At 42.0% G+C, this 14,889-nt stretch overlaps 1 long non-coding RNA gene across 2 annotated transcripts; it reads right to left on the bottom strand.

The window, feature by feature from the left end:
* Window positions 1-1,114: 1,114 nt before the first annotated feature.
* Window positions 1,115-4,260, bottom strand: LOC138968581 (uncharacterized). 2 transcript variants are annotated; one of them, XR_011456231.1, is made up of 3 exons: window positions 3,072-4,260; window positions 2,194-2,284; window positions 1,115-1,215 (listed from the first exon to the last, which is right to left on the bottom strand). It is a non-coding gene; the product is annotated as an uncharacterized lncRNA (long non-coding RNA). The 2 variants fall into 2 exon arrangements; XR_011456230.1 differs by having other exon boundaries at window positions 2,194-4,260.
* Between the last annotated feature and the right edge of the window lie 10,629 nt (window positions 4,261-14,889).

The following is a 14,889-nucleotide window of genomic DNA, read 5'->3' as shown; positions in this document are numbered from 1 at the left end:
TCAATTTTGTTCCTGTTTTTTTGCAAAATAATTTAAAAAGATGGTTATAAAAAAAAATTAAGAAAAGCCGATTTACCGACCCTCTTTTTGTGTGCCTATGTTACTGTAAACAGACTAAAAGGTACATCAGAAACAACACACCAGGGAGGGTCCAAAATTGTATCAAAATATAGATGGTAGGGAATTCAAAATAAAAAAGACAATAGACAAAACATGTACTTCGGCTCATAGAGCCTTCTTTAATTTTTGACTCATTAAGTCCATGCTCCGAGAGTCCTTTTTTTAATTTTGAATTGCCTACCATCAATTTTTGGCTCACGTAAGTGTAGCCTATGCGATCGTAACTTTGTCTGTCTGTGCGTGCGTGCGTGCGTGCGTCTGTGCGTGTGTATGTCTGTGGTAGAAACTCTAACATTTGAAGACGTCACATTACATTGACGTCACATTATGACGTAAGAGGGTCACGCGAAGGCAGTACTGAAAGTCTCGGTCATTATTATTTTGAGCGCGCCGAGACTAGTTGGCAGTCGTGTCCTTGTAAGTAGGCTAACATGCAGACAGACAGATCTAGATCTAGTGTCTCGCTTTCTTGCAGTTTCACCTATGCTCTTTCTGTGTGTGTGTGTGTGTGTGTGTGTGTGTGTGTGTGTGTGTGTGTGTGTGTGTGTGTTTGTGTGTGTGTGTGTGTGTGTGTGTGTGTGTGTGTGTGTGTGTGTGTGTGTGTGTGTGTGTGTGACGGAGTGATTGAGTTTGTGTTACTGTTTGTCGATTTCTTACGTGAGCCTTGATGGCTTCGCCTCTTGTTTTTTATACAATTTTGGACCCTCTTTGTACGGAGAGAGTTGGCAATTGTTAATCACATTCTCTCATCTCATTGACTCTCCTTCAGCTCCTTGGTAACATGCGTTCCCGTCTCTGCCAGGATTGGACACAGCAGCAGATAACCGGTAAATATGTAACAGGCATAAATGGCAAAATAGCTCGCCTCGCCTGATAATATATGAGACAACTGTTCTACTACAAAGTCTTTCTTGGGAGGCTTGGCTAATTTACTCGCTCGTTTTACACGGGGTTCCATCGTTTTCTTTTCTAATCGGAAAACCTTGCTCCTCAGTTTGTTGACCTTCTGCCGAAGTTCCGCTTCATGAGGGGATGGGGAGGATGACGACTTTGATGCTTTACATCCTATGTCCTCCAGGATCGCCTGAATGTCATCTAAAAAAGAAAACACACATAAAATAACATAACCATAACAAGTTACAACCTGGAAGAAATTAAAACATGTGTAATTAAATCACAAAATGAAAATAAACAATAGCGTAGGAAGGCAGGCCAGAAATGAAGTGTGTTAGCAACTATGGATACGATGTGGAACAATGATGGAATTGACCTTGTTTGGTACTGAATGGGTGAGGCCATTAGAACTGTACCCACGGAATACGCCCTATATAAGCTTCATATTGATTGATTGATTGATTGATTGATTAGGACAACAGTACCAGGTAAACTCCTCACACACCATGCCTCTTTCTTTCTTTCTTTATTTGGTGTTTAACGTCGTTTTCAACCACGAAGCTTATATCGCTACGGGGAAAGGGGAGGGGGGGGGGGGGGAGATGGGAATAGAGCCACTTAATTGTTTCTTGTTACACCATGCCTCTAACAGGATATGTTTCCCATCTTTACGTGTTGGAACTACAGGTACAATTTTATCCATCCATGCATCCGCCCTATACAGCTTCTTCTTCTTCTGCGCTCGTGGGCTGAAACTCCCACGTGCACTCATTTTTTTTGCACAAGTGGAATTTTACGTGTATGATCGTATTTAGGCAGCCATACGCCGCTTTCGGAGGAAGCGTGCGGGGTATTTTTGTGTTTCTAAAACCCACCGAACTCTGACATGGATTACAGGATCTTTTTCGTGCGTACTTGGTCTTGTGCTTGCGTGTACACATGAAGGGGGATAAGTCACTAGCAGGTCTGCACATAAGTTGACCTGGGAGATCGGAAACATCTCCACACTTAACCCACCAGGCGGCCGCGACCGGGATTCGAACCCTCGACCTTCCGAGTTAATAGACCGACGTCTTACCACCCCGCCCGTCACCCTATACAGCAATTATCAACTATGTAATGGATGGGTTTAAACATTTTTTGATGTCAGGGTGTTCTTCATGGTTAAAAATCTCTTACCTGGTTGAACAATTTGTGCATCAGGCGACAGGTCGGTGCTGGCTTCATTTGTAGCTACCCTTTGCGATGGTGGCTTCCTCCCACTAGCAACCTGCAAATGCACAGCTCTTTAACTGACAAACTCACAACCAACACCCAGTCACAATGAAACAATTCTCCCAATTTCATGGCATTGGTCTTAGGCCACACAAAAAAGTGTATGTTTCTCGTAAGGCAAAACAAAAAATAATCTGTTTACAGTATCCGGACCAACCCTATTTTTTTCCCACCGGCCCTAGACTTTTTTGGGGCATTAAAAAATGAAATTAAAATATTCAGATGGCTAAAATACAAAAATAAAAAGCCGACCTACCGACGCTATTTTTGGGGGGCCTATGTTACCTTAAACAGACTTTTTTTGTGGCCTAACATGACTAAAGGTGGAGATTTTTTTTCTAAACTTTTTTTTTTAAACCATCTTTTTAACTTATTTTGTTGAAAAGCAGGAAAACAATTGATTTTCGAATACCCCTTTTATTTTTGAAAATGCAAAATAAAAGTCTAGGGTCGTCAGGAAAACATAGGTAGGGTCAGGTGACCAGAAACATACAACTTTTTTGTTGTTGACGCCGACCCTATACTTTTTTTGCCATTTGGGGCTGTTTTTTGGCAAAATAAGTTCATCATATCATCATAATCAAGACGTCGATCCAAAATAAGTAACTTTTTTTTGTTGGCCTTATCATTTTTTTGCGCTAAATGCAAACAGGCATTATTTGATGGGAACAATGCTGTTTTTTTTCAATTCTTACATCAGCCTCAAACTTGTCATTACTCAGCCTGCATTTAATAGTGTGCTTCATTGGTTTGCAAAAACCTAAAACCAATAAATAAATAACCTTCGGTGGTGGATTGGGCACTGCAAACAATGTCGGGACAGCATTCCACACAAGTGATCCTCTCTGCAGGATTGTTTTACTGGTTGGCCTCAAAGTGATCAGTACAAAGCTTGAGACCTTGAACATCAGCTGGCTGCAGCTTTTCAAAGTCCTCTCGCCTTGTGAATTGCATCCATATTCTGCACCTAGTTTGACAATAAAAACAACAATGTTATTGTTAAACTAAGCAAAAAGGAAAGACAAAAAAAGCTAAATCAGATCTTCAGTCTAAATCTAACGCTCTGCCTGAACGCAAAACGGATGAGTGATGTACCTTTGTACTGTAGTTTTCCCGTAAGCAAGGTTTGATAAAGGTTTCGGCAAATATGCCCACGGGTAGTTTGTCATCAAGTGTAAACTGTTGTTTTGTACTGACTGCTGACTCACACTCACAGTCGTAAGTACAGTGTACACATGCACACACAGGTACACACGCAGACACACGCGTACATAGTACAGCTAGTACAGAAATCTCAGGATGAACCGATCCATGCTATGTTTGTAATATTTCATTTGCATATTAGTTCTATAAATACTGTAGTATCATGATTCATAGCAGACAAAAATGCCCAGAGACAGTTGGCTTATCTGAGTGAGTTGACTCGAGCCATTGCATTCTCATTCTGAAGAAGGTAAACCTGATGAAATAATCACTGCACAACCCACCTTTTTTCTTCTTTAGGGAACTTGTGGAAAGTTTTCCCGAAGCAGCTCTGTTTGTAACGGGCGTTCTTGCAACAAAAAGCCGAGCACAATTTACCACCACCTCGCACGCGATCGGTACCTACGCGATCCGCCATTTTGTTTTCGCCGTCAGCATGTAACTAGGGACGATAACCCACAAACACTTTTTCGCATTTTCTTCGCAAGTTCCACGTCTTCCTTATGTACAGTGTTTGAGCCTACTTACAAGGACACGACTGCCAACTGGTCTCGGCGCGCTCAAAATAATAATGACCGAGACTGTCAGTACTTCCTTCGCGTGACGTCTAACCCTCTTACGTCATAATGTGACGTCAATGTAATGTGACGTCTTCAAATGTTAGAGTTTCTACCACAGACATACACACGCACAGACGCACGCACGCACGCACGCACGCACAGACAGACAAAGTTACGATCGCATAGGCTACACTTACGTGAGCCAAAAAACATTGAAAATATGAGTAATCTGCATAAGTCAAGCATAAACTCAGTCTGATTTCAGCCGATGCTGCTTTACGGCTGTGTGTCTGGACTGCAGTTGTTTGGACATCAGCTAGAATTTGTTTAAATAAAAACACAGGGGGAAATGTTCGAAAAGTGCAAACGTGTGTGTATTTCCAAGGGTCATTTTTTGCCTCAAACTCCCTCTTTCTTGATTCAGCATTTTCCTTTCTTTTTTGAATGTCACATAATCTTTTCTCCGAAGTCGTTAAACAAATGCTGTTCAGTCTCCCGGAAAAGCTTAATCTTTTTACGTGAGAAATAACGGCCTGGAAATGTCCCACTGAGAGTAGCTAACATTGTCTACATTTCTTGTGGGACAGGGTTTTCCTGATTGTCTCTTTTGTTTTCATCCGAAAGATTCTTTTATCAATGTTTTTTGGCGTTTTTTGTTATTTTGTTTGTTATATAAGCTCCTCTGGTAAAGAAGACAATAATGTGATCACGTTTTTTTGTGTGATGTGTTTTTTACGTTTCCCATGTGGTGGTTTTATTTGGTGTGTGTTGTTTTATAAACGTGTTTTTGTGTACATTTAATTTTGATCACTATATTTTTCTTTTGTTAGATTTCCCTTTTGTCCTTTTTGTTTTCCTTCCGTTGAGGACTATGGTTATTTTCTTTTTCTTTAAAAGGTCACAAGCAAACAAATTTCTTGCTGTCTATCTTTTAAACATTTTGTGCTTACGAAATACATTAATGTTTTGTTTTCTATATTCTTATTTTCTTTACTCTGTTTGAAATAGTGGCACATTCCCTTGCTAAGAATTCAAAGTTGCAAACATGTCACAATTGTTGCTTGGGCGTTACGAACGTTTACAACATTTTAACCAAAAAAACGTTACAACGTCAATTCTCAGGCCTTGTTTGCTCTGAGTACTTGAACAAATACCGAGAGGCTACTCCGTATAGTTTTAGAGTTATTGCATGTCGACTGCAGCTACCCAGCAAAAGCACCATCAAAACACAGGATTTCTTGCCGTTTCCAAACTTGGTGACACTCTCTTTCACGCACTAAATTAATTTGACTGCGCGGAAGATTAAATCAAAATGGGCATGCTCTGTTTGTAAGACGCCAAAACAACTCTCTGATGTAACAAATGTAAAATATTTTTCAGTTTTAGTCACCGTTGTGCCGGTTGAACGTGAATCATGCCGTAAAAAACCCGCCATTTTTGAATGTAGGCGTGGTCAAGGACCTGTGACGTATTCCCAAAATACTGTTTAAATCCAAGAAACCCGTTTTTGAGCAGAAGAAAGGCAGATCTTCAAATACACATATGTTACTGATAAAAAAAACATTAAAAAACTGCTGTTTAACATCTGGGCTATATACCACTGACAAAATGTCTCTAACTTGTTGTGTTCAGTGTACCACTGTTCCCAACTAAGATACAGTAAGATGCATGACCATACATTGTATCAAACAACAGAAGAAGAACGTATTCTGTGAATTAGAAAAGATTGCTCCTTTGAGGTATGCTTTGGTCAACGTCTTTCAGAACCAGGATTGATTGATTGATTGATTGATTGATTGATTGATTCATTCATTCATTCATTTATTTATTAATTCATTCATTCATTCATTCATTCATTGATTTTCGATAATAGCGGTGGAGATGTGAGACATTAACCAGGTCTTCCTACCAAGCCTCACTAAAACAGCAGCACACTCATAGTAATACAAACATTGAAACACTTCACGTGGGAGGACTCTGTTGTACACTCTGAAAGTCCGATTCAAAACAACAACAAATGTATATGACAAGAATGTTCCAGAACAATCAATACATTCTTTGAACTACTAGTGAGTACGGTAGAATATCCAGGGAGACGTCATTGAGACTAATCGTTGAAGACCAGAAGGACCATGTTGAATCGGTCTAGCATGACCCCCCCTGGGTTTTCCAGACAGGAAACTTCAATAAACAAGAATCAAGAAACAACAATGGTAGGTTATTGCAACGTTTAATTCATGACAAAAGAAAACTTTACATTTACTGTCCTTCGACCCGGGGGTCTTTGAAGTGGACAGACAAACACTTATGTGTGACAGGGGAGGCTACCGCTCCTTTCACAGCAGACTCTGCACCCGAGTTGTTGGCCTTTAAAGTCAACACCGGTGAGTTGTGGAATTCTGTTTGTGATGGGGTCTGGTGGTTTCCGATTGTCTGTATGTTCATGGAAACCTTCGGGTTTGCATAACAGTTTTTATAGGGCTAAGAAATTAGCCCTAACATTTTCAATCCTGTTTGATTGCACTTCGCCTCCCGAGGTGATCGTAGTGTTTCGGCACTCGGTTACATATGAAACACCTGATGAACTTATCTCAACATTTTCGAAGGACCTCGCTGACAAGACGCCGGCTAGGCAATGATAAACAACAAACAAGAAAACAGACCAGAAGGTCCAAACTAAACATTAGGATACAAGATCCTGTGCTATCATTCACCCCCCCCCCCCCCAACCCTCCCTGACCTACAAACCCCGGTATGTCTTGCCCACCCCTGTCACTATTACATCAACAAAGCCAACTTTTCTTGACAAGAGGATTGGCCGGCAGGGAAGTTCCAGTTTAAAGCACCCAGACATTGCCGTTAATGGTTGTATAAGGGTAATTGTGTCTGACAGAGGTAGGGTTTCCCGTCAGACACCCCCGAAGGGTCTGGCTGCCAAAAAAGTTAGACTGTAAGCGCCCCCGCGACCGCCTGTGTTACGAAACATCATTCCGTTTGTCTGTGGCTATGATGATCTTGACAGCAGAAAAGGGTTTCTTGTCTGGTGTTACTGTTGCTTTGCTGCCGCTGCGGGAGACAGGGAGACCTTTGTTGTGGGAATTACTGTTGTATACGGTTTGATCAAGAACTTGGAGTGGGGTAGGGGACGGGGTGTGGTGGGGTGGGAGTTTGAGGTGTCTATGTGTGTGCGTGTGTGTGTGGAGGGGACGGGGGTGAGTGTGCGTGTGTGTGTATGCGAGTATGTGTGTGTGTGTGTGTGTTTGTGTGTGTGTGTGTGTGAGTGTTTGTGTGTGTGTGTAAGTGTATGTGTGTGTGTGTGTGCGTGCGTGCGTGCGTGCGTGCGTGCGTGTGTCAGTGTATGTGTGTCTGTGTAAGCGTATGTGTGTGTGTGGGTGTGTGTGTGTGTGTGTGTGTGTGTGTGTGTGTGTGTGTACGTGTATGTACGTGTCTGTGTCTGTGTCTGTGTGTGTACGTGGGTATGTCTGTGTCTGTGTCTGTTGATGAGTTTGGAAAGAAGAAACTGTTTTTGTATGTTAAGAATTTAACATTAGTTTCTTTAGGAAAAAAAGGAATGGCCTCTGCATTATTTACATTTACATGAATGCAATTACTTCAAGACCTCGAGAAATTATCCATAGTTGAGTGAACGCTTATCTGGCGTTAGCGCTGTTCATGTAAAAACATACTGTGTTACGACCACACACCGAACATGCCTATGAAACTTTCATGCCTACGACAGCGCGATACGGTTTTTCCGTTTTTGATGGATTTGTACCGCAGTGGTACCTGTGATGAAAGGACACCGTTGGGTCCAACCAGAATTAAGTGTCCCTACATTGCAGGGGACCCTTCATGGCAGGTATATTTGGGCAAGATTACGATATAGACTAGGATAAGATATCATATAGTCCTGTGAGGTTACCCTCATGGAAAGTCGGGTTCCTTTCCGCTCCTCGAAGAAAGCGAGCTGCCATACATTACGGCGCTACACACTTTTTGTTTGATCGTTCCTTTTTCTGTGAATTTGGGATCTTTATCGTGCGCATGTTTGCACATTTGGGGTGTTTAGACACCGAGGGGTGTCTGCACAAAGTTGACTTTGGGGTATGAACCTCTCTTACGTGGGGGTCGAACCAACGCCGATAGAGACAAACTGGTTTCAAAGCCAGCGCCATTACCGACTGAGCTATCTTCCCGTCCGAGACTAAGTGACCAAAGGAGGTGCACTTTATTGGTAGGTGTCCTCTCCCCGGAAGGCCCGGCACAGCAGGCACCACTGTATAACCGAAGAAAGGCAGCCACTGTCCAGAAACGGTGACGGTAAATCCCATGACGTCTTTGTTAACAAGCATCACAGTGTTGGCTTATGTCACTTCGATGAGCTGCACGGCAGTGAAAGCAGTCTTGCAGGGGCTGAGGGACTTTCTCTTTTTAGGTACAGAAAAGGCGTATCTGTTATCCAGGTTTCCCAATTGCTTCGTTTCCGGCCAATTTATGTGGAGCACGTGATGCGCACAAAAAATATTGGCGGTCTAGAAGTGTCGTCTGCGCAATGATCGCGGCGGCGCCCGCGGCTTTCTTGACCGCCAAGGACGACCGCGCACGTTGTGATACGTCATTCGTTAGATCTCAATAGAGGGTTACAAGCAAATTGACGAAGACGTCGTCAGGCGTGACAGCCTTCTATCTGTTACGAATTGACTCTGCGTGTCTATGTGCATTTTTAAATGAGGTTTGCGTTCGCATGCATAGAATTGGTTGTTAGGGTTGAGTACTGCGGCTGCTTGTTGTTATTTTTCCTGAAAAGGAAGTCGTTATTGAGTGTTCAAAGTAGCATTGTACAGTTTCGCACAAGCTATAGGTAAGCACTGCTTCTGTTTAAAGAATCTTCACACTTCCGTGTGCAATGTTAATGAGTTTGACAATAGGGAAGTCTAAAAAAATCGGGTTTGTTGATTTTTATTCTCGCCCGAGTAAAGATGTAGTGTTTCAGGATAAAATTCAGGGAAAAGGGCCAACAAAAGGAAGGAACACATGCTCCGATTGCTGGATATATGTGTATATTAGCATGAAAACGCAGCAGCTTCCATGTGCCATCTGAGCAATACAATAAAATTCCATTAAATCCAAAGTGTTTCGGAAAGCTTAATTCAATGCGTGTTCACTAAATTATTCCTGCTTGTGTTTTTATTCAATCAGAATTCTAACGAATTAAAAACCATACATGTTGATGTTGTCAGAAGTGACCATATGTTGTTCCCGTTATTCCCTCTGTAACTCAGGTTTTGACAAAAACCCTTCTGAACAAAGAATCAGACTAAAGATTTCTTTGTCTGGAACTGTTCGATGTGGATTTCATGCTTCAGGTGCACACAACACTCTGAATTGAAATGGAAATGAAACAATTGCACACAAGCATTTTTATTTTTATATGCATATTTTTTTCTGGCCATAAAGCCTTTTGGGACTAAAACGTTAATTGAATTTAAAACTTGAATTTGTAGGCCATTTTATCGAGTGGAAAATGCCTGGTAAAACAAAACAAATCAAATCAAAAAAGACAAATACTAAAAAAAAAAAAAGCTAATCCACTCAGTTAATCATTGAACAAGAAAATTCTTTTCTTTATAAAAAATCTTTCAATAAAGCGCGCAAAATGACATTTCAATTTGGGGATAAAAATCATTGTTCAGAATTGTTTTTGTTAACAAAAGCGCTCTTCGGAAGAACAGATACAGCCTTGCTTTGATGCAATAACGTTTAAAAAAAATACCACAATATTTAGTGTTTACATAATATCGTCTGCAGCAGCTAAGCGTTAACCACCATCCCATCCTACTCCCCACCACCACCCCCGACTTACCACCCCCGACTCCACCCCATCCCTCAAGTAGGAAAGAGATAGCTTTTAGTATTTTATCAACAACACCAACAACAGTTGTTAAAACAAAATTCCGTGGGAGTATACGGAGAACATACATAAATAATGCTCGAACTGAAGCAGTATTCCGTCCTGCACAGCGGGTATTCTCGTTGCAATGTAACTGAATATCTCGCTCGCAGTTTAAGTTTATACTGCATCCTGCTCGTGCGCAAGTCTGCTTAAATCCTTAAAGGCACACTCAGCTTCACGTAAACCATCAGTTTCTGGTCACAGACACTTGTCAGGCTTTTACACACAGTACAAACACCCTTTCGTTTTAAACACTCCCCGCTTGAGAACATCCTAGGTGCCCTCCGGAAAGAGCGAGCGTTTTTCAAAGAATGTATATATCTTTGCGTGACTAGCCAGATTGTCTAGTACCACAATCGGACTCGTTTTGGCGCTAAAACTAACTTTTAAAATCTAAATAATAAATTGACAGCTTGTAACACAAACATTCTTAAATCATAAAAGATTTCTTTTTTCATCAAGACAAGATCAGTACAATTCGAAGTTTTGAAAGTTTGAAAAAAGGGAGCTCGGAAGCAGGTCACACAAGGTCGTGTTTCCCCAAGCAGACGAATTTTCTGCATATCGCTTGCTTCTTTGAAGCCAACCGCCGCCGATAAGTTCGTGTGACTCGCAGTCGTTTTTTGCATTTTAAATTCAGAGGTGCAAAATAACGTGCTATTGCAGATACAGCGAGTCGCATTGAAATCACAAACTGACGACGAAATTGGGCAAAAAAGGAAAGTGTGTGACACGGGTCCACGATGGCTCAGGGGTAAAATAAACCAAGAAATCTGGTGTATGTGGTTTACGCGAGCTAAATAGCAATTCAAACGAACTGTTTCATTTAATGCTGTTCAATGCTATTGCAAGTGTGTTCCATAAGGTTAGAAATGATTTAAATCGTTCTGTAAACCATTTGAGACAGACTGGGGCTTTAATAATGGCTCCGTTTGAAGCAAGAGAGATAGATTAAAGGCGCAATCATTCCCCTGTAAATGATTGGGGGCCGGGTAGCTCAGGTGGTAGAGCACTGGAACGGACACGGGTCAACTTTATATCCCACCCCCGTGTCACCACAGTGGCACGTAAAAGACCTCGGTCATTCTGCCACTAGTGCTGCTGGCTAATACCACCTGAACACGCAAACACCTTTATTGTGTATCTCATCTAAAGTCGGTAAGCTTTTTCCCTTAAGCTAGCTAGCTAGCTGCCCTTCCCCCACCTCCTGTATCACCAACCCCTTCCCATTTTCTGCTTGTTTGTGTATCTGTTTTGTCTTTTGTTTTGTTTTTCGTTTCCTGAAATGAGCTAATGTACTTATTCCGCCATCATGCTAACCTTTGTTTTGTAATTATTATGATTGCTTAAAATAAGCATTATATGCTTGAGTATGTAATCATCCATGCATTGTTCTTGTCATGATTAAAATTGAATAAAGTTTTGTTTAAACCAAGTCGGGGTAACACCCGGGAACATGCCCCCAATGGCTTCACCGTGAGGGCGGTTATCATCAACTTGTAAATGATTCGGCTCACCATCTCAGGTCTGGGGCCGGTTTCATGGATCAGTAACACAGTAACTGTTGACCAACTGAAGTTGAACGAGTAAAAAGCAGTATTCCCACAAAATCGGATTTCACGAAAAAGATTTCAGTCGGACGACTGTGCCTCGAGCTCCTCGCAAGGAGGAGTTACCCGATTACAGTGCTGCCCTCCCTCAGCAACGCGTTCGGACAACTGCAGTCGAGTGACAAAGAGGTGGTCCGACTGTCAGTGTGACCACCGCGAGTCAATGACAACGGCTCGTGGCCAGACTTGTACTTTGGATAAGACCATCCCTTCACTTGAGCACATACCAAAAATCAACAGCTGACCTGCTTTGTCACCCAAATCGGATTTTGTTGTTGAATTAATTTCGTAATTGACACCCATATCAGTTTGATAAATTAATTCAAACAACAACAACAACTGAATTCTGCAACGCAATTGATATTTGGTATTTGCGAAAGGCCCCCACCTGGTGCACTTACCTTGATCGTGGTGTGGGGGCTTGTGTGCCTTGACAACCTCCGGAGCTATGTCGGCGGGGACCTCGTGTCCCTGGTAGGTCCAACCATGCCGAAAAGATCCGCGTGAGGTAGAGGCCAGACTAAAATGTGTACCCTGGTCCTCCAGGTTGGGGGTTCAGCTTAGGGCCAACAACTCTAACTGGTAAAACCGAGTGAGTTACAGAAACAGCGACAAAGGAAAACAAGGTCCTTTGTCGCTGCCCTACACGCCACCAGGCGTGAAAGGCAGTAAGTATTTGCGAAAGGATGCTTTTAATGATTGTGTTCGCGGGTAAGACGGCACCTTTAATTCCTAAAAAAAAAAAATGGCCCCGTTTAAAGCAACATAGACAGATTTAACACGCCCACACATGACAGGCATGAAAGAAACCAGTTCACTGCACGCGTGATTTCAAATATTTTTGTTAGCTGTTCACCCATGCCGAATACACTCTTTCAAAGCCTGTCTGGGGCAATATTTGGGACGGACACGGGTCAACTTTATGTGCAGACCCAGAGACGGAAGCCATGTCCCACCCCCGTGTCATCACAATGGCACGTAAAAGACCTTGGTCATTCTGCCATAAGTGCAGGTGGCTGAATACACCTAAACACGCAGACACCTGGGAGGAAGCGACCCGAATTTCCCAGCGATGGGACAATAAAGTAATGAAAATGAAAATGAAATGAAAATGAAAATATTTGGATGAAATGAATTCCGGTGGTTGTTGTCGCTATTGGCGGTTGTTGGTGGTGTTGTTGGTTGGTCAGTTTGTGTTTTCTTAATTGTTGTTTGTGCATTTTATTTTGTTAGCTTTGTTTTGTTTAGTTTTCAGGGACAAAGAATTGCAAACTAAGGATGGAATTTAATAACCAAAACATATCTTTAGCTTGTTTGAAACTAGAGCGTGCTACAGATTAAACAATAAATAACACTTTCTACAGCAAATGCTTTCTAATCGTTCAGTGACAGTTTAGCTTCATTAATTAATGTATTGACAAAAGGGAGCTCCGACTATAGGCGGACCATTAATAATGCATTGACGCGCTTTCATTTGGAAGCTTTAGTTATCATAGGGGATTGAACCCAGACCAAACCAAATGGAAACGCAACGGAGCGAATCGGCTCGATTACTTATCGTTACTAACTTAAATACCTGTGACTGGCATTTTAAACTTGCAGAAACTTGACACTAATGTGGACTCATGTGTAAATCCATTAGATTAACGCTTAGATGTTTACTCGTAAAAGCTACATAGTTGTCTCTCATCTTTAAAGCCTCACATCAATAGTTGTTTTACTAGAATAACTGTCAGTTATTTTTTCTTGAATTTTGGCAATCTAATCAGAGACAAGGTTTTCATTCAGAATCCCGTTTGACAAATTTGTAATTGATGTTAGTTCCTTTCAAACTCGCTTGTTTAACCGTTCGGAAAATAACAACTCTGTGTCGGGTTTGAGCGAACCGTGTAAAACTCATTTGATGTGAGGCTTCAAAGATGAGAATTAAAAAAAAAACAAGAAAGGTAGGTTGTTGGAACGTTTGTTATTGACAAAACAATACATTCACAAATATTCGAACCAACGGTCTTTAACGTGCACAGACAAACAATGAAGTAACGAGAACTTAGCTTGATCAAATGTGTCAGCCGCTTGTTGGGAAAGTCCCAAGCGAATCAATCTTTGCGAATTTACTCATCTTGCCTGACTGCAACCCTCTTGTTTGTTTTGTTCTTCTGTATGCGTGTACCTTGTTTTTTGATTCTGAATTTTGGAACGTTGGCAGTCTCTTTGTTTTTGGATTTTTTCAAAGATGAGAGAAAACTATTTAGCTTTTACGAGTAAACATCTAAGCGACTAAGATTGATTGAGAACTCCGATACCGCACACGATCCGAACTGCCTTCCAAAAGTCCAGACAAAAAATAGCCAGAGGAAGCGAAAAGCGATACTATTCGTGTCAACGAGTACAGGAGAACGCAATTAGCTAAATGAAATAATGACATAATCAGGATGACGGGAAATGGGGCTCACGGAACTTCGCAGAACTCTCTGATCGACGTTACCGTTTTCCGGTATCGACAGAAGCATTTAGCTCTTGATAGATCTACATGTAAATCGGCCCTCTCCGAGTTGACGTGGCAAAAGATGGGGGGGGGGGGGGGGGGGGGGATGTTTGCATGCCCACCTCTATCCAAAGCACACATGGATAGCTGTGTGAAACAAGGTATTTAGGTATGTATGTAAAAGGGGGTGCTGCCCTACACGCCACCAGGCGTGAAAGGCAGTAAGTAAGTAAGTAAAAGGGGGTGGGGTGAGGGGGTCAGTGTGTGCAAAACGTTTGCTGGTGGCATTGCAGTGTGAAGCTTGAGGCCGAGGATAAAGCAGAGAGAGGGCGGAGGGGGAGAGAGAGGGAGAGAGATAGGGAGAAGGGGGAGAGGGAGAGCGAAAGAAAGAGAGAAATATAAATAAAGAATACAGAGAAGGAAATTGTTTTGAGCGCTCTAGGGCCGTTAGTTTGTCCGAACAGGAGGTGGTCCATTTTAGGAATACAGCGAATGAAATTGTTTTGAGCGCTCTAGCGCCGTTAGTTTGTCAGAACAGGAGGTGGTCCATATTAGGAGCCGGTCCATATTAGGAGCCGGTCCATATTAGGAGCCCTTCCCCTATGTAACTGGGCACTTCGCCATGGTCTACTTTATAATACATCAATACAGCCTTATTAAACTGTAGCTGCTGTTAAACGAGAGGAAGAAATGGAAAAGCTCTTTAATTTCAAATCAGCTGACATTTGTGGTCCACTTAATATGAGTTTTGCTGCTCTGCGGTGTAGAGGATTTAACTTGTTTATATAA

The sequence above is a fragment of the Littorina saxatilis genome, linkage group LG6, assembly GCF_037325665.1.
Source record: "Littorina saxatilis isolate snail1 linkage group LG6, US_GU_Lsax_2.0, whole genome shotgun sequence".
Taxonomy (NCBI): Eukaryota; Metazoa; Mollusca; class Gastropoda; order Littorinimorpha; family Littorinidae; genus Littorina; species Littorina saxatilis.
This window is presented reverse-complemented; position numbering and strand designations above follow the sequence as displayed.